This window comes from Acipenser ruthenus, chromosome 10 (assembly GCF_902713425.1).
Source record: "Acipenser ruthenus chromosome 10, fAciRut3.2 maternal haplotype, whole genome shotgun sequence".
NCBI classification, from domain to species: Eukaryota; Metazoa; Chordata; class Actinopteri; order Acipenseriformes; family Acipenseridae; genus Acipenser; species Acipenser ruthenus.
This window is the reverse complement of record NC_081198.1, coordinates 22,989,057-23,016,290: the sequence shown is the minus strand read 5'-3', so window position 1 is coordinate 23,016,290 and position 27,234 is coordinate 22,989,057. Positions and strand designations below refer to the sequence as shown.

The 27,234-nt window shown below is 44.0% G+C and overlaps 8 non-coding genes and 3 pseudogenes across 8 annotated transcripts; all 11 read left to right on the top strand.

Annotated features, from left to right (window-relative positions):
• The first annotated feature begins 4,700 nt into the window (after positions 1-4,700).
• LOC131738511 (U2 spliceosomal RNA) lies at positions 4,701-4,883 on the top strand. The gene has a single exon (XR_009330000.1). It is a non-coding gene; the product is annotated as a U2 spliceosomal RNA (small nuclear RNA).
• Positions 4,884-5,468: 585 nt separating this feature from the next.
• LOC131739134 (U2 spliceosomal RNA) lies at positions 5,469-5,659 on the top strand. The gene has a single exon (XR_009330301.1). It is a non-coding gene; the product is annotated as a U2 spliceosomal RNA (small nuclear RNA).
• A 586-nt stretch (positions 5,660-6,245) lies between these two features.
• On the top strand, positions 6,246-6,436 carry LOC131739133 (U2 spliceosomal RNA). The gene has a single exon (XR_009330300.1). It is a non-coding gene; the product is annotated as a U2 spliceosomal RNA (small nuclear RNA).
• A 598-nt stretch (positions 6,437-7,034) lies between these two features.
• LOC131739132 (U2 spliceosomal RNA) lies at positions 7,035-7,225 on the top strand. The gene has a single exon (XR_009330299.1). It is a non-coding gene; the product is annotated as a U2 spliceosomal RNA (small nuclear RNA).
• A 586-nt stretch (positions 7,226-7,811) lies between these two features.
• Positions 7,812-8,002, top strand: LOC131739131 (U2 spliceosomal RNA). The gene has a single exon (XR_009330298.1). It is a non-coding gene; the product is annotated as a U2 spliceosomal RNA (small nuclear RNA).
• Positions 8,003-8,588: 586 nt separating this feature from the next.
• LOC131739130 (U2 spliceosomal RNA) lies at positions 8,589-8,779 on the top strand. The gene has a single exon (XR_009330297.1). It is a non-coding gene; the product is annotated as a U2 spliceosomal RNA (small nuclear RNA).
• Positions 8,780-9,391: 612 nt separating this feature from the next.
• LOC131739129 (U2 spliceosomal RNA) lies at positions 9,392-9,582 on the top strand. The gene has a single exon (XR_009330296.1). It is a non-coding gene; the product is annotated as a U2 spliceosomal RNA (small nuclear RNA).
• Positions 9,583-15,173: 5,591 nt separating this feature from the next.
• LOC131738502 (U2 spliceosomal RNA) lies at positions 15,174-15,377 on the top strand (annotated as a pseudogene).
• A 592-nt stretch (positions 15,378-15,969) lies between these two features.
• LOC131739229 (U2 spliceosomal RNA) lies at positions 15,970-16,160 on the top strand. Its single transcript, XR_009330396.1, has one exon. It is a non-coding gene; the product is annotated as a U2 spliceosomal RNA (small nuclear RNA).
• Positions 16,161-22,134: 5,974 nt separating this feature from the next.
• On the top strand, positions 22,135-22,311 carry LOC131738498 (U2 spliceosomal RNA; annotated as a pseudogene).
• A 584-nt stretch (positions 22,312-22,895) lies between these two features.
• Positions 22,896-22,993, top strand: LOC131738563 (U2 spliceosomal RNA; annotated as a pseudogene).
• The last annotated feature ends 4,241 nt before the right edge of the window (positions 22,994-27,234 follow it).

The following is a 27,234-nucleotide window of genomic DNA, read 5'->3' as shown; positions in this document are numbered from 1 at the left end:
TCGTAGATGTTACTTTTCACTCTGAAGATCTTTTTATGACATTTTGGGATAGATACAAAGTGTACTCAATGAAAGCTCCTGTGAAGGATTATGCTGCTGAATCATTATGGAATCGCAATTTCAGAGTTATAACAGTCCACATGTTTAATCCTTATGCATCTGACTGGGATATTGAATCTTTTCTGGGGAAATACTGTGATGTACTAGTGAGTGCAGTTTATCAGAGAGATCTATTGGGAATCTGGAATGGCAAGAGACAATTCAAAGTGCTATTAAGGCAAGACGCCAAGGGTTTCGATGGGTATAGGCACCCTCCGGCAAACTTTTCTATTGGGCCCAACAGAGGCTACTTGTTTTATTCTGGCCAACCGCTATACTGCCGAAAATGCATGTCCTTTGGTCACACAGAAATGCATTGTAATCAAATTCGTTGTAGGAACTGCGAGGAGTTGGGACATGAAACAAAGGACTGTCCGTTTGTTAAAAAATGTAATATTTGTGGATCTGATGAGCATCTCTTTAGACAATGCCCACAGAAGAAAAGGTCCTTTGCAGAGGTGATTAGAGAGGACCAAGAAAAGGAACCAGAAAATGAGCAGCAAGATGGGGGAGAGCTAAGGGGTGGTCCCGCTGATGTAAGCGAAGCACAGGAGGAAAATGTGGCTGTGGATAAGGTGATTTCAAGTGGCAGTGGGGTTCAGTCAGAGTTAAGCAGAGTGCCTGGCCAAGAGGAAGCTCGGCAAACTTTTCAAGAGGCTGAGCGGGAGGAGATTGAGGCGAGTAGGGAAATGTTAGAGGAAAAGATGGAGCTGAACCAAGAAACAAGCAAGGAGGAGGGCTGGATGGATGTGGACAAGAAAAGTGGGAAAAGGAAAAAAAATTCTGGGAATGAGAGGAAGGCAGCTGAACAAAAGCTAGCAAAAGGAAAGAAAGCAAAGGAAGGGGAGGGGATAGAGCATGGAAACAGGTTTGATGGCTTACATAATCTGCCAGATTCAGATACAGAACTGAGGAGTAAATCAACAGAGAGTGGGACTGAGTTAGGTTCTGAACTGAGAAGCTTTTTGTTGTCACCAGCGAGCCCATGTCGGTCGGATTTAGGATTACAAAGCAGTGATTTTAATGTTGAGGAATTTCTGGACAATGCTCAACTCCAACAATTTAATGAGACTACATTGGCTGTACCTATTTTACCTGCAATACAAGAGGAAGGAGTAGGACCTACAAGCCAAGCTTAAATAAAGGGTTTATTTTTAATAATATAAATTATAAATGGCTTCAATTAATTTAATTTCAGTTAATGTTAGGGGCTTGAGGAATAATCAGAAAAGAGCATCTGTGTTAAATTCTTTCAAGTATATTAAGTTTTCAGTTTGTTTTTTGCAAGAAGTACATTTAAAAGATGAAGGGGACATAAAGGGGTTTTCAAGGGAATGGGATCAGGGGGAATCGAGATGGAGTGTGGGGGGTGTGCACTCATCAGGGGTGGGGATTTTGTTTAAGGATAGAGGGTTAGAAGTGAAGGATTCTTTTTCTATGGTGCCAGGGAGGGTACTAGTAGCAGATGTGGATGGGAGGGGACAAAAGTTAAGATTAATTAATGTATATGCTCCTCCAACAAGGAAAGAGCGAAAAGAATTATTTTGGGGTTTGGGGGATGTATTAATGACAAATAGGCATGTAATAGTGGGGGGAGACTTTAATGTCTGTTTAGATGCAGTTCAATCAGAAGATTTTAGTTGCAAGGATTTACGGTTGATTTTGTCTAATTTTAATTTAATAGATTCTTTTAAAAAGTTAAATAAAGGAAAGCCAGGATTTACCTGGAGAAATTCTAGGGGTGCAAAGAGTAGAATTGATTATTTCTTTGTGACCAATGATTTGACTTTAGAACATTTTTCTGTTTTGCCTGTTTGGTTTTCAGATCATGATATGATTTCTTTAGGGGTAATATTAAACGGGCCAGTATTTGGTGTCGGGTATTGGAAATTGAATTGCAAAATTTTAGAAGAGAAAAAGTTTAGGGAACAATTTATTTTATATTTTAATGAGTGGGTGGAATTGAAACCTTATTACAAATCCTGGATTGATTGGTGGGAGGATGTGAAGCGAAAAGTTAAGGTGTTTGCGCAGGGATATTGTAAATCAAAAGCATTTGAGGAAAGGAAAGATATATTGGGTTTACAAAAGAGGTTGGAGGAGATGCGGGTGAAGGATAATAATGGTGGGAATATGGATTGGGAGCAGTATAGTTTGTGTAAGGAGAGGTTAAAGGCGATTTATAGTAACAGAGCTGCTAAATTCATGTTTAGAAGCCAACTAGTCTTTTATGAGACTAATGAAAAATGTTGTCATCAGTTTTTCAAGCCTATGAGGGAGAAACAAAAGAAAAGAATGATTGAGGGATTAAGAGATAAAGATGGAAGGGAGGTATCGGATAATGAGTCTATGGTAGATAGTGCAAGTTATTTTTATGAGGAGTTGTTTTCAGAAAGGAAAATAGATGATAAAGCAGGAGATACATTTTTAAATAATTTGGGATCTAGAGTGCCAGAAGAGAGTAAAATTGAATTGGAGAAGGTTATTGAGTTGAGCGAGTTAACAGCAGCTGTAAATGAGATGAAAAACAATAAAGTGCCGGGGGCAGATGGACTGCTAAGGGAGTTTTATTGGGCTTTCTGGGACATTATTGGTCCAGTGTTTAAAGAGGTAATAAAGGAAGTGTTTGACAGAGGAGAATTGTCAAAATCAATGAAGGAAGGGATTATTTCTTTATTATATAAAAAGGGGGACATTAAGGATTTGAAAAACTGGAGGCCTGTGACCTTATTAAATGTGGATTATAAAATTTTAGCAAAGACAGTAACTAATAGGTTAAGGGGGGTGATGGGTTTCATTGTACATAAAGACCAGACATGTGGGGTAGTGGGAAGATCAGCGCAATGGAATTTGCAATTGACTAGAGATGTAATTTGGTGGGTACAGGACAGGAATATTCCATTAATTTTAGTGAGCCTTGATCAAGAAAAGGCATTTGATAGGGTCAACCACCAGTTTTTATTTAGAATTTTGGAGAGGTTAGGTTTTGGGTGTCATTTAATCAAATGTTTAGGAATAATGTATAAAGATGTAGTGAGTAGAGTCAATGTGAATGGGCACTTGGGGAAGCTAATTGAACAAAGGTCGGGGGTGAGACAGGGGTGTCCGCTATCCCCCTTACTTTATGTATTGTTCATGGAACCTTACGCTGCAGCACTGAGGGCAGATAAGGGGGTGAAGGGGTTAATTATTCCAGGGAGTGGGGGTGTGGAATTAAAAATTGCACAGTATGCAGATGACACAAGTTTATATTTAGAGTCTGATAATGATATAAGGAGAGCATTTCAGTTAATGGACTTGTTTTCTTTAGCATCGGGTTCAAAGTTAAACTTGAGTAAAACAAATGTCATGTTCTTGGGAGCTTGGGAAAACAGGAAGGAAACACCTTTGGGGTTGAACATAGTTTCAGATGGGATTAAAATATTAGGGGTTAATTTCTATCAAAGGGGTAGTGATTTAAAGAATTGGGCAGACAAAATTGTTAAAATGAATAAAAAGTTAAATATGTGGAAAGCAAGGAAACTGACCTATATGGGGAAGGTGTTGGTTCTAAAAACAGACGTGTTACCTTCTCTGTTGTACCTAGCGTATGTATATCCGTTGCCTCCAAGATATAGGAGAAGTGTTATTCGTATGATTTTTGAGTTTATGTGGGGAGGGAAATATGAGTACATCAAGAGAGGGGAGATGTATAAGGCTGTGGAGAAAGGAGGGAGGGATGTTCCTCACATTCCTGTGAAATTAGATTGTTTATTTGTGGCAAATTTATGTAAAGCTTTGCAGGGTGAATTTAAACATAATTTTCAGTTTTTTGTTAGATTGTGGTTTTCATTTACAATGAGACATTTTGTTAAAATAAATAACATGGGACCAAGAGCGGAGCAATTACCAGGACATTATCAACATGCGGTGAAGTGGCTGAAGCAGAATCCAGTCTGTAAAGAGGTAGAGATCCGCACAGAGCATAAAGAACTGTATAAAGAATCGGTGAAAGTATTTTATAATAAAGAATACAGTTCAGTGGCCCCTGAGACTTGGGGAAATATTCAGCCAAAGGGGCTAGATAATAACCTAAAAGATTTAAATTGGATGATGCTTCATAAAAGGATGGCTGTAAGGGAGGTGTTATTCAGACATAAACTGACCAGAAATGCTTTTTGTCCTAGGGGAACATGTTTTGTGGAAGAAACACAGGAACATGTGTTTTGGGAATGTCCATTTGCAGCAACAGTATGGAATAAAACTAGAGTGATCATAGACAAGGTGGTACCAGGAACAAAGCTGTCATACGATGTAATATTGAAAGGGTTTGTAAAGAGTGCCACAAAAACAAAACAACAATGGCTGTTATGGTTAATTCTCAGTTTAATTAAGTTTGAATTATGGGAATGTAGAAATAAACTGATTAAAAATAACATAGAGATAAAAGGGGAGGTAATAATTGAAAGAGTGTGTAGTTACATAAGGGGTAGAGTTAAAAGGGATGTGTTGAAATGGGGGTATAATTCAGCAAGAGAAAGGTGGAAGGGTTTGTTTATATTGTAATTATTGATGTATGTGACTATATATTTGGAAAATTGTTTGTATAATAAATTTGTGGAATTTTTCTAATAAAAAAAAAAAAAAAACAAACTGTTCTTATCAGTTTAATATCTGATACGTCCCCTATCAGGGGACCATATATTAAATTGATTTTTGGAATCGGGAGATGGAACAGGGGTTTGCTCCGTCCACTCCACGCATCGGCCCGGTATTGCAGTACCTCCGGGAACGGTGCACACCTTTCTCTAACGTTGGTCAAAGTCAGATCTGGATCTCTCCTGTGAGCATTTTGTCTACCCCTGCTGGAGGGAGAGTGCCAGTGTTGATGCAAGTTTTCCCGCCGTTTTACTTCTTTTTTTTTTTTCTTTCTCTCTTTCTTTCTTTCTCTCTTTCTTTCTTTCTCTCTTTCTTTCTTGCTGTCTTTCTTTCTTTTATTCACATGTGGTGATGATGTAGACAGCAGCAGGTTGTTTCCTGGGAGCATGCAGCTAACCAGACAAGTGTGGTGGAACATGTCCCTATGCCAGGACCTTCTTAGCAAGCCAGCCAGCCAGCGAGGCACAGTTGTAGTTACCCAAGGCACCTTGCACAGCATAGCAGCTTGGCATGACTATTTGTAAGACGCACTCCGCCAGTTTATGTTTTGTTTTTGGTGTTATGTGTGTGTTTTTGCTTTGTTTTGTTTTCTCCTGCTTAAATTGCACATTTCCCCTCTGGAAGCAGCAGCCCGTTTTTTTGGGGTCTGCTTGTGCTTGACATATTGCACCCACCTTTGAATCCCCCTGTGCCGTCCGGGCTGGGGGGCCCCGGGCAAGGGCCAAGTCGCCATCGCTTCTCGGCCTTTTGGCTAAGATCAAGTGTAGTATCTGTTCTTATCAGTTTAATATCTGATACGTCCCCTATCAGGGGACCATATATTAAATTGATTTTTGGAATCGGGAGATGGAACAGGGGCTTGCTCCGTCCACTCCACGCATCGGCCCGGTATTGCAGTACCTCCGGGAACGGTGCACACCTTTCTCTAACGTTGGTCAAAGTCAGATCTGGATCTCTCCTGTGAGCATTTTGTCTACCCCTGCTGGAGGGAGAGTGCCAGTGTTGATGCAAGTTTTCCCGCCGTTTTACTTCTTTTTTTTTCTTTCTCTCTTTCTTTCTTTCTCTCTTTCTCTCTTTCTTTCTCTCTTTCTTTCTTGCTGTCTTTCTTTCTTTTATTCACATGTGGTGATGATGTAGACAGCAGCAGGTTGTTTCCTGGGAGCATGCAGCTAACCAGACAAGTGTGGTGGAACATGTCCCTATGCCAGGACCTTCTTAGCAAGCCAGCCAGCCAGCGAGGCACAGTTGTAGTTACCCAAGGCACCTTGCACAGCATAGCAGCTTGGCATGACTATTTGTAAGACGCACTCCGCCAGTTTATGTTTTGTTTTTGGTGTTATGTGTGTGTTTTTGCTTTGTTTTGTTCCCTCCTGCTTAAATTGCACATTTCCCCTCTGGAAGCAGCAGCCCGTTTTTTGGGGGTCTGCTTGTGCTTGGAATTTTGCACCCACCTTTGAATCCCCCTGTGCCGTCCGGGCTGGGGGGCCCCGGGCAAGGGCCAAGTCGCCATCGCTTCTCGGCCTTTTGGCTAAGATCAAGTGTAGTATCTGTTCTTATCAGTTTAATATCTGATACGTCCCCTATCAGGGGACCATATATTAAATTGATTTTTGGAATCGGGAGATGGAACAGGGGCTTGCTCCGTCCACTCCACGCATCGGCCCGGTATTGCAGTACCTCCGGGAACGGTGCACACCTTTCTCTAACGTTGGTCAAAGTCAGATCTGGATCTCTCCTGTGAGCATTTTGTCTACCCCTGCTGGAGGGAGAGTGCCAGTGTTGATGCAAGTTTTCCCGCCGTTTTACTTCTTTTTTTTTCTTTCTCTCTTTCTTTCTTTCTCTCTTTCTTTCTCTCTTTCTCTCTTTCTTTCTCTCTTTCTTTCTTGCTGTCTTTCTTTCTTTTATTCACATGTGGTGATGATGTAGACAGCAGCAGTTTGTTTCCTGGGAGCATGCAGCTAACCAGACAAGTGTGGTGGAACATGTCCCTATGCCAGTTCCTTCTTAGCCAGCCAGCCAGCCAGCGAGGCACAGTTGTAGTTACCCAAGGCACCTTGCACAGCATAGCAGCTTGGCATGACTATTTGTAAGACGCACTCCGCCAGTTTATGTTTTGTTTTTGGTGTTATGTGTGTGTTTTTGCTTTGTTTTGTTCCCTCCTGCTTAAATTGCACATTTCCCCTCTGGAAGCAGCAGCCCGTTTTTTGGGGGTCTGCTTGTGCTTGGAATTTTGCACCCACCTTTGAATCCCCCTGTGCCGTCCGGGCTGGGGGGCCCCGGGCAAGGGCCAAGTCGCCATCGCTTCTCGGCCTTTTGGCTAAGATCAAGTGTAGTATCTGTTCTTATCAGTTTAATATCTGATACGTCCCCTATCAGGGGACCATATATTAAATTGATTTTTGGAATCGGGAGATGGAACAGGGGCTTGCTCCGTCCACTCCACGCATCGGCCCGGTATTGCAGTACCTCCGGGAACGGTGCACACCTTTCTCTAACGTTGGTCAAAGTCAGATCTGGATCTCTCCTGTGAGCATTTTGTCTACCCCTGCTGGAGGGAGAGTGCCAGTGTTGATGCAAGTTTTCCCGCCGTTTTACTTCTTTTTTTTTCTTTCTCTCTTTCTTTCTTTCTCTCTTTCTCTCTTTCTTTCTCTCTTTCTTTCTTGCTGTCTTTCTTTCTTTTATTCACATGTGGTGATGATGTAGACAGCAGCAGTTTGTTTCCTGGGAGCATGCAGCTAACCAGACAAGTGTGGTGGAACATGTCCCTATGCCAGTTCCTTCTTAGCCAGCCAGCCAGCCAGCGAGGCACAGTTGTAGTTACCCAAGGCACCTTGCACAGCATAGCAGCTTGGCATGACTATTTGTAAGACGCACTCCGCCAGTTTATGTTTTGTTTTTGGTGTTATGTGTGTGTTTTTGCTTTGTTTTGTTCCCTCCTGCTTAAATTGCACATTTCCCCTCTGGAAGCAGCAGCCCGTTTTTTGGGGGTCTGCTTGTGCTTGGAATTTTGCACCCACCTTTGAATCCCCCTGTGCCGTCCGGGCTGGGGGGCCCCGGGCAAGGGCCAAGTCGCCATCGCTTCTCGGCCTTTTGGCTAAGATCAAGTGTAGTATCTGTTCTTATCAGTTTAATATCTGATACGTCCCCTATCAGGGGACCATATATTAAATTGATTTTTGGAATCGGGAGATGGAACAGGGGCTTGCTCCGTCCACTCCACGCATCGGCCCGGTATTGCAGTACCTCCGGGAACGGTGCACACCTTTCTCTAACGTTGGTCAAAGTCAGATCTGGATCTCTCCTGTGAGCATTTTGTCTACCCCTGCTGGAGGGAGAGTGCCAGTGTTGATGCAAGTTTTCCCGCCGTTTTACTTCTTTTTTTTTCTTTCTCTCTTTCTTTCTTTCTCTCTTTCTCTCTTTCTTTCTCTCTTTCTTTCTTGCTGTCTTTCTTTCTTTTATTCACATGTGGTGATGATGTAGACAGCAGCAGGTTGTTTCCTGGGAGCATGCAGCTAACCAGACAAGTGTGGTGGAACATGTCCCTATGCCAGGACCTTCTTAGCAAGCCAGCCAGCCAGCGAGGCACAGTTGTAGTTACCCAAGGCACCTTGCACAGCATAGCAGCTTGGCATGACTATTTGTAAGACGCACTCCGCCAGTTTATGTTTTGTTTTTGGTGTTATGTGTGTGTTTTTGCTTTGTTTTGTTCCCTCCTGCTTAAATTGCACATTTCCCCTCTGGAAGCAGCAGCCCGTTTTTTGGGGGTCTGCTTGTGCTTGGAATTTTGCACCCACCTTTGAATCCCCCTGTGCCGTCCGGGCTGGGGGGCCCCGGGCAAGGGCCAAGTCGCCATCGCTTCTCGGCCTTTTGGCTAAGATCAAGTGTAGTATCTGTTCTTATCAGTTTAATATCTGATACGTCCCCTATCAGGGGACCATATATTAAATTGATTTTTGGAATCGGGAGATGGAACAGGGGCTTGCTCCGTCCACTCCACGCATCGGCCCGGTATTGCAGTACCTCCGGGAACGGTGCACACCTTTCTCTAACGTTGGTCAAAGTCAGATCTGGATCTCTCCTGTGAGCATTTTGTCTACCCCTGCTGGAGGGAGAGTGCCAGTGTTGATGCAAGTTTTCCCGCCGTTTTACTTCTTTTTTTTTTTCTTTCTCTCTTTCTTTCTTTCTCTCTTTCTTTCTCTCTTTCTTTCTCTCTTTCTCCCTTTCTTTCTCTCTTTCTTTCTTGCTGTCTTTCTTTCTTTTATTCACATGTGGTGATGATGTAGACAGCAGCAGGTTGTTTCCTGGGAGCATGCAGCTAACCAGACAAGTGTGGTGGAACATGTCCCTATGCCAGGACCTTCTTAGCAAGCCAGCCAGCCAGCGAGGCACAGTTGTAGTTACCCAAGGCACCTTGCACAGCATAGCAGCTTGGCATGACTATTTGTAAGACGCACTCCGCCAGTTTATGTTTTGTTTTTGGTGTTATGTGTGTGTTTTTGCTTTGTTTTGTTTTCTCCTGCTTAAATTGCACATTTCCCCTCTGGAAGCAGCAGCCCGTTTTTTGGGGGTCTGCTTGTGCTTGGAATTTTGCACCCACCTTTGAATCCCCCTGTGCCGTCCGGGCTGGGGGGCCCCGGGCAAGGGCCAAGTCGCCATCGCTTCTCGGCCTTTTGGCTAAGATCAAGTGTAGTATCTGTTCTTATCAGTTTAATATCTGATACGTCCCCTATCAGGGGACCATATATTAAATTGATTTTTGGAATCGGGAGATGGAACAGGGGCTTGCTCCGTCCACTCCACGCATCGGCCCGGTATTGCAGTACCTCCGGGAACGGTGCACACCTTTCTCTAACGTTGGTCAAAGTCAGATCTGGATCTCTCCTGTGAGCATTTTGTCTACCCCTGCTGGAGGGAGAGTGCCAGTGTTGATGCAAGTTTTCCCGCCGTTTTACTTCTTTTTTTTTTCTTTCTCTCTTTCTTTCTTTCTCTCTTTCTTTCTCTCTTTCTCTCTTTCTTTCTTGCTGTCTTTCTTTTATTCACATGTGGTGATGATGTAGACAGCAGCAGGTTGTTTCCTGGGAGCATGCAGCTAACCAGACAAGTGTGGTGGAACATGTCCCTATGCCAGGACCTTCTTAGCAAGCCAGCCAGCCAGCGAGGCACAGTTGTAGTTACCCAAGGCACCTTGCACAGCATAGCAGCTTGGCATGACTATTTGTAAGACGCACTCCGCCAGTTTATGTTTTGTTTTTGGTGTTATGTGTGTGTTTTTGCTTTGTTTTGTTTTCTCCTGCTTAAATTGCACATTTCCCCTCTGGAAGCAGCAGCCCGTTTTTTGGGGGTCTGCTTGTGCTTGGAATTTTGCACCCACCTTTGAATCCCCCTGTGCCGTCCAGGCTGGGGGGCCCTGGGCAAGGGCCTAGTTGCCATCGCTTCTCGGCCTCTTGGCTCAGATCTAAAGCAAGTGGCTTGACCGCAGCTCTGGATTGTTGAGAGTGCCGAGCTAGGGATAGAGGAGAGACAACATGGCTGGAGTGAAGAACACCGCAAGATTTGATTGTAGTGGAAAGGAAGATGAAGGAATGCCAGAAAGAGAAGAATTTATACGCACCATCATTATGGAGTTGCTAAGCATCAATTTGGAGGAGATTCTTGGCATCCAGAGGAATGGGAAGGAAGAATTCTTTGATGTCGCCATGATGGGTGAGCCGAGTTTTAAATCTCTATTAAAGGCCTGTAAGGAAAAAGAAAATGTGGAACCTTTGAAGCAATTTAAAGTTCAGTCTAGGGAAAGAAAAAAATTCAGAGTTTTAACAATTAACTTGTTTGACATGAATGTGTCTGATCAAAGTGTTAATTTGTTTCTGACGAAATATGTAGATATTCTTTCTGGGCCAAGATATAGGAGAGATGGTTTGGGTGTGTGGAATGGGCAGAGACAATATAGTGTGCTCCTGAGGGAAGATCCGAATGGACATCAGGGTTTTTTACATCCTCCTGCAAAGTGTAGGGTGGAGGGGGTTAATGGCTACATCCTATATTCAGGTCAACCCCAGTTTTGTAGGAAATGCCAAAAGTATGGTCACAGTGAGCAGAACTGTGAAGAGATGAGATGTTTTAATTGTGGAGAGAAAGGGCATTTTTCCTATGAATGCAAAAATTCAAAAAAATGTCACAATTGTGGAGATGCAAGCCATGTCAGGAGGGACTGCAGAGAAAGAAGATCCTATGCAGGGGTTTTTGAGAACCTACCTCCCGTTGAGGATGTTATGAGGGAGTGGAGGTATAAAAACAAGAAACAGCAAGAGGAGGGTCCGGCAGCCTCCTTAACTGATAAGGAGGTTGTGGCAGCAGCGGAGGAGGTGGCAGGTGTAGAAGCTGCAATGGAGGTCACAGCAATCGCGAGAACGGAGGTAGAGGAAATATCTAATACAAACAAAGAAATAAATCAGGTTTTACCTGTCAACTTACCTGACAACTTACCTGGGAAAGTGGCTAGATCTTCTGGTGCATCCTGGGGGGAAGAAATGGAGTCTCAGGCTAGGGAAGGTATTGCAGCAGAGGGAAGTCAGCTTCTGGGCCATTCCGTCCCTATAGAAGAAGGAAAGTGGAGTGTTGAAAAGAGAAGAACAAACAAAAGGAAGTGTAAGGAGCTAGCAGAAAGTGAAAACAAAATTTATTTGGTGGACACTTCTAATTCCTATGAAGTACTCGAAGAGGAAGAAACTTCTGTGGTTGAGCCTTCAGAAGCAGGAAGCTCTCCTTTGATACCTGAGCTGACACCATCAGAGGAGGAGGATGATGGCAGCAGTAATAATAGTGCAGATTCACAGACTATCCCTTGTGGTCAGGAGGTGGCAGTGTCAGATGTGGATTCTCAGAATTCAATGGATTTTTTGGAGCAGGATGATGTAGCTAAAGTTGCTGTAGTTATGGGAATGGAAGAGAAACCCTAATTCTTTTTGATGGACTTCAAGGTAGTAACTTTAAATGTAAGGGGTTTAAGGGACAGGGAGAAAAGAGCTGAAATATTTTTGTCTTTGGCATTGATGCCCTTTAACATTTGTTTTTTGCAAGAGTGTCACCTTCGGGATGAAATGGACTTCAAAAAGTTCTCAAGGGACTGGACTGGGGGGGTTTCATTTTGGAGTGTGGGTAATGTACACTCTGATGGATTGGGGGTACTGGTGAAGGGTAGTGAAATGATTATTGAAAATGTGTTAACAGTGGTACCAGGGAGATTAATGGTAGTAGATGGTATGATGGGGGGCAGAAATATAGGCTTATTAACATCTATGCACCATGCAATCCTACCAAAAGATTACAGTTTTTCAAGGATTTTGTGTTTTTGTTAGATACTAACAAAAAGGTCATATTGGGAGGTGATTTTAATACTTCGGTAGATAGTACAGAAAGGGGAGCTGAGCTGGATTTTACAGGGAAATATCTGTTAAAAGAAACTCAAAATTATAAATTAAAGGATGCATATAGAGGGTTGTATAAAGATGGAGTGGGGTACACATGGAGGAACACTAGAGGGCATCAAAGCAGGTTAGATTATTTTTTCACTTCACAAGAGATTAAGGTTAAAGAGTGTAAGATTTTACCATGTTGGGGGTCTGACCATGATATGGTAGTGATGTCAATAGAGGGGGGTACAGTGAATATTGGGAAGGGGTTTGGGAAATTTAATATTAGTTTACTACAGGACGAGACATTTGTGAAGAGTTTGAGAGAATTCTATAAATTATGGCAAGAATTTAAGGGGGGGTTTAGCAATATTTTAGTTTGGTGGGAGAAATTGAAAGTTAATCTAGCAGAATTCTGCAGACGGTACTCCAAGGAGAAGAGAGAGGAGGAGAGAAGAGTGGTGAGGAGGGTAAATAGGAGGTTACAAAGGCTAATAGGTGAAAGGAATAGGGGGTTAATGGTAGAAGAAGAAATTATAGAGGCAAAGAAGGAAATTAAGGAGTATTATGTGAATAGAGTTAAAGAATTTGCCTTCTTAGCAAAAGAAGAGGAGCGAGAGAAAGATGAGAAAATAACAAAATATTTTTTTCAGACAGTCAAACAAAAACAAAGAAGAGAATGGGTGGAGGGTGTGGTCACTAGTGAAGGGAAGGTAGTGAGTAGAAAGGAGGAAGTGTTTGATCATGTGTGTTCTTTTTACAAGGAGATGTTTGCTGAAAGAGTTGTGGACGAGGAGAAGGGTGAGGTGTTGTTAAGTAAATTAGGGAGAAAGTTGGGTGAGGAGGATAAGGTTGAATTGGAGGGGGAAATTAAAGTGGCAGAAGTAGAGAGGGCTTTATTGGCTATGAAGGGGAATAAGACCCCTGGGGGGATGGGCTTCCGAAAGAATTTTATGTTTCACTGTGGGATTTAGTTAAAAAGGATTTGGTGGAGGTGTATAAGGAAATTTTTAAGAGAAAGGAGCTTAGTGAGTCAATGAAGACAGGGATTATTCACTTAATATATAAAAAGGGGGATAAGAGAGACATTAGAAACTGGAGACCAATAACATTATTATGTGTGGACTACAAAATTTTAAGTAAGGTATTAACTAACAGATTAAAGGAAGTGATGGGAGTTGTGGTGAGTGAGGACCAAACTTGTGGGGTGAGAGGCAGGACGGGGTCTTACAATTTATCTTTAATAAGGGATCTGATTAGTTGGGCAGAAGATAGAGATTTGGCTTTGGGGATTTTAAGTTTGGATCAAGAAAAAGCTTTTGATCGGGTGAATCATAATTTTTTGTTTAAAGTGTTAAAGAAAATGAATTTTGGGGATAATTTTGTGGCCTGGGTGAAGGTGTTATACAATAATGTTTGTAGTAAGGTTAAAATTAATGGAACTCTGGGTGCCTCAGTGAAGCAGAAAGGAGGGGTTAGGCAAGGGTGTCCTCTTTCTCCATTGTTATATGTATTATTCATTGAACCTTTTGCAGAGATGTTAAGGCAAGAAAAAGGGATTGAAGGGGTGCATATCCCTGGGGGAGGTGGAGAGAGGGCCAAAGTGGCTCAGTACGCAGATGACACTACTGTTTTTTTCACCACAGATAGGGGCTTGGACAAGATAGTAGAGGTGTTGGGGTTATATTGTGAAGCTACAGGGTCTGCAATTAATGTGGGAAAATCTGCAATAATGTACTGTGGTAGTTGGAGGAACAGGAAAGACATAAGGCACGGGTTTTCTATTTGCAATGATGGGCTAAAAATTCTAGGAGTTAAATTTTATAACAGCGATTCAGCTGGAAAGAATTGGGAGGAAAAAATTGAAAGGGTGAGGAAAAAAATAGGCTTATGGAAAACTAGGCGGCTTAGTATTACGGGTAAGGGGTTAGTTGTTAAGGCTGATGTTTTATCAGGTTTGATTTACTTAGCCCTAGTCTTTCCTGTTCCAACTAAGTATAAATTGATTTTAACAAGGTTAGTGTTTTCCTTTATTTGGGGAGGCAGGTATGAACCGGTTAAAAGGGAACACATGTATTTGGAGATTGAAGAGGGGGGGAGGGGTATAGTGTCTATTCCTTTGAAATTGGAGATTTTGTTTGTATGTTTTATAGTGAAAATACTAAAGGAAAAGGTACGGCATAAGGCATATTATTTTATGAAACTTTGGGGGGCTTTTTTAGTTAAAGGTTTAGTGTCATGGGATAATGTGGGACCAAAGGCTGAGCAGTTACCATGGCACTATGAAAAGGTGTCACTATTTTTAAGAGCACACCCAGAGGTGCTCAAGGATGATTTGGTAGAGGAGCATAAGAAAATGTATAAAGTTTTAAAAGAAAAAATGCTACTATCGGGGGTGAGGAAGGCAGGTGCTAGGAAAATTAATTGGGGGGCAATACAATTAAAAAATCAGCCAAATGAAATAAAGGATTTGAATTGGTTGGTGGCCTTAGATAGGTTACCTGTCAGAGAAAGATTGCGTAGGGAAGGTCAGATTCTCAACGGCAGGTGTCCAAGGGGGTGTCCGCAGGAGGAGACGGTATGGCATGCCTTCTGGAGTTGTCATCTGGTTAATGGTTTTTGGGGAGAAATTAAAAAGTTATTAAGGTTAGTTAAAGAAAATCTTGATTTAAGTCCAGAATTTATATTATGGGGGGAAGGGTTGGAAGGGATGGGGAGTGAAGTTGGGAGAGTAATTTGGGGAATTATTAGTATTGGGAAAGAAATTGTGTGGAGGGATAGGAATGAGCAGTGTAAAAAAAAGAAACAAGGGAAGTCGGTAGTACAGTTGGTTTGTGAAACGAAATCACGGGTGAAATTAGAATGTAAGTTGGAAATCAGGAAGATGGGGGAGGTAGCATTTAATCAAGGTTGGGGGAGGCTGGGAAGGGAAATTTGTGTAAATAAAATTTAATAATGTGAATATGAATAATTGGGAAAACTGTGATGAAGATATGTGGTCTGTTAATTTCTGGGAAAATAGTGAGACTAATTTCTGAGCAGTAAAAAAAAAAAAAGAAAAAAAAAAAAAAAAAAAAATCTGTTCTTATCAGTTTAATATCTGATACGTCCCCTATCAGGGGACCATATATTAAATTGATTTTTGGAATCGGGAGATGGAACAGGGGCTTGCTCCGTCCACTCCACGCATCGGCCCGGTATTGCAGTACCTCCGGGAACGGTGCACACCTTTCTCTAACGTTGGTCAAAGTCAGATCTGGATCTCTCCTGTGAGCATTTTGTCTACCCCTGCTGGAGGGAGAGTGCCAGTGTTGATGCAAGTTTTCCCGCCGTTTTACTTCTTTTTTTTTCTTTCTCTCTTTCTTTCTTTCTCTCTTTCTCTCTTTCTCTCTTTCTTTCTCTCTTTCTTTCTTGCTGTCTTTCTTTCTTTTATTCACATGTGGTGATGATGTAGACAGCAGCAGTTTGTTTCCTGGGAGCATGCAGCTAACCAGACAAGTGTGGTGGAACATGTCCCTATGCCAGGTCCTTCTTAGCCAGCCAGCCAGCCAGCGAGGCACAGTTGTAGTTACCCAAGGCACCTTGCACAGCATAGCAGCTTGGCATGACTATTTGTAAGACGCACTCCGCCAGTTTATGTTTTGTTTTTGGTGTTATGTGTGTGTTTTTGCTTTGTTTTGTTTCCTCCTGCTTAAATTGCACATTTCCCCTCTGGAAGAAGCAGTCTGTTTTTTGGGGGTCTGCTTGTGCTTGGAATTTTGCACCCACCTTTGAATCCCCCTGTGCCGTCCGGGCTGGGGGGCCCCGGGCAAGCCAAGTCGCCATTGCTTCTCGGCCTTTTGGCTAAGATCAAGTGTAGTATCTGTTCTTATCAGTTTAATATCTGATACGTCCCCTATCAGGGGACCATATATTAAATTGATTTTTGGAATCGGGAGATGGAACAGGGGCTTGCTCCGTCCACTCCACGCATCGGCCCGGTATTGCAGTACCTCCGGGAACGGTGCACACCTTTCTCTAACGTTGGTCAAAGTCAAATCTGGATCTCTCCTGTGAGCATTTTGTCTACCCCTGCTGGAGGGAGAGTGCCAGTGTTGATGCAAGTTTTCCCGCCGTTTTACTTCTTTTTTTACTTTCTCTCTTTCTTTCTTTCTCTCTTTCTTTCTCTCTTCCTTTCTCTCTTTCTTTCTCTCTTTCTTTCTTTCTTTCTCTCTTTCTTTCTTGCTGTCTTTCTTTCTTTTATTCACATGTGGTGATGATGTAGACAGCAGCAGTTTGTTTCCTGGGAGCATGCAGCTAACCAGTCAAGTGTGGTGGAACATGTCCCTATGCCAGGACCTTCTTAGCAAGCCAGCCAGCCAGCGAGGCACAGTTGTAGTTACCCAAGGCACCTTGCACAGCATAGCAGCTTGGCATGACTATTTGTAAGACGCACTCCGCCAGTTTATGTTTTGTTTTTGGTGTTATGTGTGTGTTTTTGCTTTGTTTTGTTTTCTCCTGCTTAAATTGCACATTTCCCCTCTGGAAGCAGCAGCCCGTTTTTTGGGGGTCTGCTTGTGCTTGGAATTTTGCACCCACCTTTGAATCCCCCTGTGCCGTCCGGGCTGGTGGGCCCCGGGCAAGGGCCAAGTCGCCATCGCTTCTCGGCCTCTTGGCTAAGATCAAGTGTGTGTGGCTTGTCCGCAGCAGTTGATTGGAGAAGAGATAGGTAAGGTAAGGTAAGGTACGGTACGGTACGGTATGGTAAGGTAAGGTAAGGTAAACGGTGGCAATATTGTTTGCTGGTAGCTGAGGTCCTATTGAGGAGAGAGTTGTTGGGGCTGTTTCGGTAAGTATTTCGCTGTTTTTTCAGGTAAGGGGGACCCTTTGAGGGCACCTTATCTGGGCCTTTTGTTCTATTATATCTGTGTTTCTTGTTTGGTTGTAAAGTGTAGATCAAGATGGCTTTCCGGAAGTTTTCGGAGCGTCGCTTTAATTGTTTGAGGATTGGCATTAAAGCCGAGTATATGGTTGGGGTGGAGAAAATTGAACTAAACCGGCTTGAGTTTTCACGGCAAATTCTGCAGAAGGAATTGGGATTTAAGCCTGAAGAGTTGAACTGTTTGATTTCTGTGGGGAAGGGGAATGAATGGGATGTTAGTTTTTGTAAGAGAGAGTCTATGGAGAGGTGCCAGGGGCTGTTTGAACAGTCTCTTCAAAGTGAGGTGATGAAGAAGTTTCAGCTGACAGTTCTGACAGACACATCAAAAAGGGTGGTGATAGTTAGAATGGGTTCAGAGATGGTGGAGGGTAAGGATGTATGTACATGGCTAGCAAGGTACTGTAATTCAGTGGAGGAAGCAGTAAAGGTAACTGATAGTGATAATGTATGGACAGGAGCCTGGAGGGTGCGTGTAAGTTTGAAGAGGGATAGGAGTGGGTATGAGGGATATGGGATTATACCATCGGAGATCTCCTTGGGGAATAACCGAGGCTATGTGCATTATTTTGGGCAGCCTAAATTGTGTAGGAGGTGTGGGGCGATGGGTCACTTAGCAGCTGGGTGCACAAAAATCATTTGCACTGTTTGTAAGAAGGAGGGGCACGTGGCGAGTGAGTGTGAGATGAAAAGGACTTGTAATTTGTGTGGGAGTGGAGAGCATTTTTTTAGTAATTGTCCCCACTCTTTTGCAAATAGGACTAGGGGGAGGGAGGAGAGTGAGAGGGAGGAGAGAGAAAGAGAGGATAGGGAGGGACAGAGGGAGAGAGGGAAGGAGGAGAAAGCGAGGGAGGGAGAGGAAGAGGGGAAGGGTAGGGAGAAGGGTGAAGGGGTGGGGCAGGAGGAGGGTAGTGAGCATGGGGGAGGGGAGGAGTGGATGGAGAGTTGTGAGCAGGGAGAGGGAGAGAGTAAGCATGGGGGGGAAGGGGGGATGAGAAGTAAGCTAGCCGGGGACCTTGCAGTATCAGAGTCAGAAGGGGAGTATGAGGATAGTGACACAGGGAGTGTGGTGGAGGTGCAGATCAATAGGGGGGAGTGGGGGGGAGGGAGTCAGGGGGGGGGAGCGGCACAAGATACCGGGGGCTCAGGGAAGAATGGGGCAGGGGAGGGCGAGGAGGTATTAGAAGAAGGGGAGGAGGGTGAGAGTGGGATGGATCAGGAGAAGGGTCCAAGTAAAAGGAAATCGGATGGGGATGGGGGTGTGAGGACGGAGGGGGTGGTGGAAAGGAGGAAAAAAAAAAAACGAGGGGTCAGGAGAGCGGAGGTGGTCTGCTCGTCGCCGAGCTCTGTTGGGTCCTTGAGAGAAGAGTATGGGGGAGAGGGGAGAGGGGAGAGCGGGGGAGGGTGGTAGTGATTCCTTTTTAGACAATATGGGGGTGAAGGTTTTTGCGGGTGAAGTGGGTGAGGAGTCTTCAAATTCAGAATGGTAAGGTCACTAATAATTTGGTTGAGTGTTGTGATGGCGTTGTCCATAGCAACTATTAATGTGAGGAGTGTGAGGAGTAAGGATAGGTGCAAAATGATTTTAGATTCTTTGGGTAGTGTAAAGGCAGATGTGCTGCTGTTACAGGAGTGTGGTCTCCCCTTTAGAGAAGCTTATAAGGAATTTGAGAGTATGTGGGTGTATGGTGCATCGGTGTGGTCAGGGGCAAATGGTTGTAAGAATGCAGGTGTGGCTGTGTTATTCAAAAATAAAAATATAGAGATTAAAAGTAAAACTGTGGTTGAGTGTGGGAGAGCTGTGGTAGTGGATGTGGAGTGGATGGGGAAGGAGGTGAGGGTTATAAATGTGTACGCCTCGCCAGATAAGCATGAAAGGGTTGAGTGCTTTGAGAAACTGAGGGTGTTTGTGAAAACATCAAAGATTGTGATTTGGGGAGGGGACTTCAATTGTGTGTTAAGCGTGAGTGATAGGAAGGGTGAGGGTGTGAAGCTGGATAAAACCTCTAAGATGTTGGGGAGTATTGTGCAGGATGCTCAATTAGTAGATGGGTTTAGGAGGTTGTATCCAGGGCTATCGGGATACACGTGGTCGGATACAACGGGTGTGAGGGCTTCTAGGATTGACTTTATTTTTTCTTCAAAGGAAGTGGAGTGGGTGGCATGTGTGTGTGTGCCTGTGTTTTATTCTGACCATGTGATGGTGTGTGCGGAGGTGAAACTGGAAGGGGTGTGTGTGGTGGGGAGAGGGGTGTGGAAGTTAAATGTGAGTGTGTTAAAGAATAAGGATGTTATGAGTGAGTTTGAGAGGAGGTACAAGGGGTGGCAGTCATTGAAAGAAATGTTTGATTCAGTGGGTGAGTGGTGGGAGTGTATAAAAAATAAAATTAAAAAGTTTTTTGTGGAAGTGGGGGTGTGGATGGCAAAAATGGAGAGAAAGAAGGTGAGCCGGTTGCAAAGGAAGTTGAATAGGATGTATGAATTGGGGAGTATGGGGTGTAATGTGGCGAGTGATGTGTGTGAGATTAAGAACAAATTAAAAGTGCTGCATGTAAAGAGAACCGAGAGTGTGATTGTGGAGAGTAAGGTGCGGCATTTGGAGGAGAACGAGAAGTGCTCTAGGTACTTCTTTAAGAAAGTGATGAGTGGCAGTAAGGTGTTGTATGGGTTGAGAGATGAGAGTGGGGTGGTGAGGAAGGAGACGGAGGGCATGATAGATGTGGCTGAGAGGTTTTACACCAAGTTGTATGAAAGGAAGGTGATTGATGAGAGCATGGTGAGTGATATGTTGGAGGGGTTGGAGAGGAGGGTGTGTCAGGGTGAGGTATTGAACGGGGTGATCTCCCTGGAGGAGGCTGCTGCTGCTATGGAGTCTTTCAGGGACGGGAAGACGCCGGGCGGGGATGGTCTGCCCAGAGAATTCTACAAGACCTGTTGGAACTTGGTTGGGCCGGACTTAACCAGGGTGTTCAATGAGACTTTGCTGAAGGAGGAGATGCCGGCATCCTTTAGACAGGGGATTATAGTGCTGGTCTTTAAGAAGAACTGTAAAGAGGAACTGGCAAACTGGAGACCTCTAACCCTTTTAAATGTGGATTACAAATGTTTTTCTAAGATTTTAACTTGCAGAATGAGGACGGTGATAGAAGAGGTGATCCATCCGGATCAGACCTGTGGCGTTCCAGGGCGGAAGATTACGGATAGCCTTATCTTACTGAGAGATGCTGTCTTTTTTGCACAGGACCGTAAGGTGCCGGTATGCCTTTTGAATTTGGACTTGGAAAAGGCATACGACAGGATCTCTCATGAGTTTATGCTCCAGGTTTTGAGAAAAATGGGGTTTACAGATCAAATTGTCAAGTGGGTAAGTCTCCTCTATAGTAATATAGGGAGTAGAGTGAGTATCAATGGGAAGCTATCCGGTCAAATTGATATCAAGAGTGGAGTAAGACAAGGCTGCCCGCTGTCCCCCCTGCTTTTTATCTGTTGTATGGAACCTTTGGCTCAGGCCCTCCGTAAAGACAAGGTGATCAGGGGGCTGGCTATCCCGGGGGGTGGAGGAGCTGAGGCAAAGTGCGTCTTGTATATGGATGATGTGAATGTGTTGTGTGTGAGTGAGAGAGCAATTAAACGAGTGTTGTGGCAGTGTGAGTGTTTTTGTGTGGCCTCCGGGTCCAAGTTGAATAAGGAGAAGTCGGAGTGCATGTTGTTTGGGGGATGGGAGGGGGTACCGGATGTTGGGGTATGCGTGAAAACTGATTTTATAAAAGTTTTAGGTATAAGGATGGACGCCACAGGATCTGGTCTGAGCAATTGGGTGGAGGTCTCAAAGAAAGTGGGCCAGAAAATGGGGCTGTGGACACAGAGGAGCCTGACACTGGAGGGGAAGGTGCTCATTGTCAAGGCGGTCATTCTCCCCTTGCTTCTGTATGTGGGAGTGGTCTTCCCACCCCCCAGGGCTGTTATCACAGTTTTAAAAAGGCAGATGTTTCGGTTTTTTTGGGGTGCCAAGTGGGAGCGTTTGAAGAGAGAGGTGGTGTGTAAAGGGGTATTAAAGGGTGGTAAAGGGCTTCCGGAATTGGAAACGTTTTTATATGTTCACGCAGTTTGCAGGCATGTTGAATTGGTGTTAAGAGGGGAGTGTCAAGGGGCTTTGTTTGTGAGGTTTTTTATGGGGGCGTTTTTAAGGTTTCTAGGAATTTTAAAGATCCCCCTTACTGTCCCGATTGTTTTTGATCCTCCCTTTGGGTATGCAGTGTTTAAAGAGTTCTTAAAGGGGAAACTGACGGGGAAGGTTGACAAAGACCTGCTTTTAAAACCAAGAAAACTGCTTTCTTTTGTGCAGGAGAGTGTGACCACATGTCCTATAAAGAGGGTTGCAGTAGGTGATCCAGAGAAGGTGTGGTGGAATGCTGCCCATCCTGCTTTGATGAACCAGCATAAAGACCTGGCCTGGCTTATCATGCATGAGGTGTTGCCGGTGAGAGCGGTGATGCATGGCAGAGGGATGTGCAAGACCCCTAGCTGTCCTTTTCAGGGCTGTGGGGTGGAGGAATCGGTGTGCCATCTGTTGTGGGAGTGCGAGTCTGCCAGGCACTTGTGGAGAAAGGCGTCCCCCCTGTTGGCTGTGTGGATGGAAGGCAACCTGTTGGAGGAACAGCTGGTTTTGTATGGCCCAAAGAAGAAGGAGGAAGGCTCATGGCAGCTCTGGTGTGTGGTGAACTGTTTTAAGGAGGCCCTGTGGAAGGCAAGGAATATCCTGGTCTTGAAATCTGAGACCTTGAGCTGCCGTGTGACCTATGAGATCGGCCAAAGGGCCATACGGGACTATGTATTGCGTGATGTCAACAGGAGGGGGCGTGAAGAAGCAGAGAGGATCTGGCGGTGGGAGAAGTGGCCGGGCAGTGCTGGTGCTAGGTTGGAGTGTCTGGGCTTGTCAAGGCAGGATGAGGACTTTATTTAAGGACATGCACTCTTTTGTACAAACGTGTTTTAGAGGTGCCTGTTAACTATTGTTATTGTGAATTGTATGTGTTAGTTTTGTAATTGTGTATTGTGTTGATTGTAAAAATAAATTAAAAAAAAAAAAAAAAATCTGTTCTTATCAGTTTAATACCTGATACGTCCCCTATCAGGGGACCATATATTAAATTGATTTTTGGAATCGGGAGATGGAACAGGGGCTTGCTCCGTCCACTCCACGCATCGGCCCGGTATTGCAGTACCTCCGGGAACGGTGCACACCTTTCTCTAACGTTGGTCAAAGTCAGATCTGGATCTCTCCTGTGAGCATTTTGTCTACCCCTGCTGGAGGGAGAGTGCCAGTGTTGATGCAAGTTTTCCCGCCGTTTTACTTCTTTTTTTTTTTCTTTCTCTCTTTCTTTCTTTCTCTCTTTCTCTCTTTCTTTCTCTCTTTCTTTCTTGCTGTCTTTCTTTCTTTTATTCACATGTGGTGATGATGTAGACAGCAGCAGGTTGTTTCCTGGGAGCATGCAGCTAACCAGACAAGTGTGGTGGAACATGTCCCTATGCCAGGACCTTCTTAGCAAGCCAGCCAGCCAGCGAGGCACAGTTGTAGTTACCCAAGGCAACCTTGCACAGCATAGCAGCTTGGCATGACTATTTGTAAGACGCACTCCACCAGTTTATGTTTTGTTTTTGGTGTTATGTGTGTGTTTTTGCTTTGTTTTCTCCTGCTTAAATTGCACATTTCCCCTCTGGAAGCAGCAGCCCGTTTTTTGGGGGTCTGCTTGTGCTTGAAATTTTGCACCCACCTTTGAATCCCCCTGTGCCGTCCGGGCTGGGGGGCCCCGGGCAAGGGCCAAGTCGCCATCGCTTCTCGGCCTTTTGGCTAAGATCAAGTGTAGTATCTGTTCTTATCAGTTTAATATCTGATACTCTGGCTTCTCTTCAGTTCGAATAAATCTTTCTAAGACTAAGGCTTAGAGGGTAGTGGCATTGCCCGCTCCCTCCGAGGGTCTGTGAGAGGTTTGTTCGAGTGAGGAGGAACAGAATTTGTTTTATTTTTGACTGGCTTTCTTCAGCTCGGCAACTTTTTGGAAGACTAATGCTCAGTCTGGTTTTGGCTTGCCCAATCCAAGCCGAGGGTCTTTCAAGATTTTGTTGACTGTTGAGTGCAGTTTTTTCTTTTTCAGGCGGTTCCAGTTTTTTTCTTTTTCAGGCGGTTCCGGCTTTTCCAGACGTTCCTGGAGTTCGAGAGAAGGAGGACCTACCATCCAGACGACCTTTGAGGACCCTTTGATGACCTAGACGACCTCATCCCCAGCCCTTGATTGTAATCGAGATCCAGACCGAGAGAGCAGCAGGCGCCCAGCAGAGGGCGCCATCTGGGAGGAGCAGAGGGCGGCCCCGGACCCCGAAGAGGCGTCACAGCCACGATTCTTCCTACGTGGTCTCGGTGCCAAGCAGCGCCCCCTACTCCGCCAGGGAAGGACACCGTTCACCTGGGGAGGGGGTCCCTCTTGCGAGGCGACCATCTCCTCAGGGACTAAAGTAATAGTTCCTTCAACTGCCCAGATTTGCTGCTTACGTTGTCTCTTTTCCGTAGAGAGAGACAACCCGGACGTCCAGAGGCTTCTCCCACCCCAATCGGAGGAGCCAGCTGAAGGATGGCGTTCCGGCCAACCCAGGAGACCAGGAGGCACAATGCGGTGCGCTTCACAAGAAACAAGCAAGATGAAACGGAACCAGGACTGACGAGACTGGAGTTCAGCCGGACCATTCTTCAGAGGGGTATGGGTTTTTCCCCTTCTGACTTGAATTGTTTGGTGAAATTGCCAGGGCTTAAGGAAGTGTTTGAGGTCAGTTTTAGGAACCCCCAAAAGTTACAAGAAATGTGGTCCTTTTGGGGGGAGAATAAATATCTCGCTCCATACAAAGAATTTTGTGTGGATGCACTGACAGACAGAGAAATGAAAGTTGTTACTGTCCAATTTTTCAATGAGGCTGTTAGCGACTATGATATTACAACATGGCTTAACCGCTATGGGAGGGTGTCATCAGAAGGGAGGAAAATTACAGACGAAGATGGGGTTTGGACAGGAGCCAGAAAGTGGCTGGTACGCCTCAATGTTGATCCATCGGGCATTGGAGGCGTCCGCCACATTCCAAACTCCATAGTGTTAGGGCCCAACAGAGGGCTGGTATTCTATAATGGGATGCCAAAACTCTGCAGGAAATGTGGGGAATTAGGACACCTGGCGGCCGCATGTACTGTAGTCAAGTGCAGGAACTGCGGCGCCCCCCACGAGACCAGCCACTGCAGAGAAGAGAGGCAGTGCAATTTGTGTGGAAAGAAGGGGCACCTGTTTAAGGACTGCCCCTCTTCCTATGCCAACATGGCCAGAGCCAGCAAGGCAACTACGAACAAGCCTAGGCCTGAGCAGGAAGAGGGAGCAAGTAACAAAGATCAGTCCACATCACCACCAACAGTATCCAAAACCCAGACTCCAGCACCACCATCATCACCAGCACCCCCCTCACCCCCCCGCCCCCGAGACATGTCCCGTTTTACGAGGACCCCTTCCCCCAGCCCAGAGAGAGAGTACAACAGCTACTCCACTAGCTCCTCCAGTAGCTCCTCTGATACAGAACACGAGGCAGGGAGGGAGCCCGGACCCAGCAGCGCCCCCCCCTGAGTAGGGCCCTCTCAGCGTGTCACGTTTTCACTTTTCACGTTCTCTTTTATTATATTATTCGCTCTGCACACACTCTTAACTCAGGGGAGACGTTAAGGAGGACAGAGATGTTTAAAACTCCTAGTGGTTTATGTTCGAGCACTGGACGAGCGGTGTGTCCTTAAAACCTTTTTATTTAATCAAGAAAATCACTCATTTATTCAAAGTTTTACGAATCAGAGCAACATCAGCGCTCCTTCGTTTTATTAAAATGCCTTTAATATTGGTTTAGTAGTTTGCGCATACTACCAAGACCCGAAAACATGTAACAATAATTAGCAATGCTAAGTTGATTACAAGCTTCAGCATTTAGTACTTCAATAACATAATACAATTATATGTATTCAGTGCAGCCCTCAGGCTGGTTAAGCACAAAGCCTACAAGCACCCACTGCTATGTTTTAGCACATTCAATATAACACTCTTAATACTAAAACATTGTTTCAAAACCTCATAGCAATATAACCAATAAACGCGAGATACAATAATACCATTAATATGCTTACCTCCTATTATAAGGAAGAGTAGCGTGAACAAAAGAGAAGGACTGTTCTGTAGAGATCTGCAAAGGATGGACCACGTGGCTCTGCCAAGCTTGAGTGTGGTGGTCTCAGTGTGATCGGCCCAGGGTTTTTATACAATTTTCGTCCTATTGAAAGCAATGGGAAGCCCCAATTAGATCCAGTCATCAATCTATATGGACACTCCTTATCTCTTGGCAAACAGTAATCTCTAAAGAATTCAACCAACTCCTCAGACTGAATTAAAGTCATATGCCAACAAATCAACACTAGCCCATGTTCTCATCCACTCATTCTTGGCCCCCCTCCTTCATCTGAAAAGTTAGGTGAAGCAGAGTTCACAAAATCCCTGCAACCTTGATTCACTACTTAATATGGGTGCATTATAAAAAGAGTGGTGTTTGAATATATGTAACACCAATAGTTATATCATAATATAGCAGTTATAGTTATAATGATTATAATTGATTACATGAACTTGGCTTTCAAAAATATATTCCCTCATGTCATCTCACTCTCAAATTAATTTCCTTCTTTCCTTACAGGTGTGTGTTTAGCAGGTATTATAGGGAACTTCCATCTTATATCTTTTTAATGTAGAGTTTTCTCCTTATGGAAAACCTAACTATTTTACTGAGCTGTAAAGCTGTAATGTTTTCTCCTATGGGCCCCTGGTAGCTTGAACTTAATTGACACTCAGATGACCCTGTATGTTTCAGCTATACACATACTGGCTAAAACCAGCTTGCTGAAGACACCTCTTTTCTTGCCAAGTTTAATAGTGATTAATGTTCCCTAGAACTTTCCTTACACCTGTATCTTACGTGCTTGTTCCGCCCGGCAACTAACTATCTTAGGTGCTAAGACCATCCGTTCTAACTCCCTATTTTTGCAGTCCGGCCTGATACTATAAGCCTTCTGATAAAAAAATTCCGGCTTCTTCCCACCAAAGAGGCCTTCCAGCAGCTAATATTAATTTCTCCAAGGGCAGGCTGATAGAGAGCTCAAGAAGACAGGTCACATAGAGTTTACTCTCCTAAAATCTCCTGCTTTTATTCTTCATTATTTATTCAATCCTTTTATTTTGTATTTTAAACACAACATCTTTCTATGCTGCGTCTTTTAACTTCAGAGTCAAACTAGTACATTACTTCTTATAGCGTATGGCTGCTAACCTTATTACTTTCTGCTAGCAGCAGTATATCCGCAATATTACAATAGGATTTTATTCAATTTTTCTGCTCTCTATTTGTGGTGTATCTTCTGACAATGCTTATTTGTCTTAAGTTATAGTCTGCTTTTACTCTAGGTTGTTCTTACTCACCTACTTATTTTAAAACTGAATTACAAACAGAAACCTACTCAAAGCGAGGTCTTTTAATCCTTTTCTGTTTTTTTCTTTCCCTTAAGAATACTCCTAACTCCTTTTCCCTTTATATTCAGAAGTTATAATTCTTGAATGTAAGCACACAGTAATTCTTTTCATTGAATTAGGACTCTGTTTTTAACTATGCTCATCTTGATAGAAAACAGCTTCAGGTATGCTATCATATTAAGCAAAGTGAATCATATGATCTTATACATAAAAATTGTTCATAGTATTTCATACTAACAATAATTATCACTACCTATGATTATATGTTACCACAGCAATCTATACCATTTAAAACAAGCATATTAACATACATCTATTAGTACAGCATTATTCTGTAGTCAAGCTGAAAAGTCTTAACAGAGATTTCAGCACTAAATTCTGGGAATCGTGCCAATTTTAATAAGAGACTGCTCAAGGCCGGCCAGTGTATCAAGTTGTACCAGATTCTGTTATACGGTCTTACAGAGAGAGTACTTTACAGTATTTGTTACAGACTAAAGATTATTCAAACATTACAAATGGTTACAGCACATATCATCTCATTAATACATTTCATTTTTAAATCATCTAGTCCATG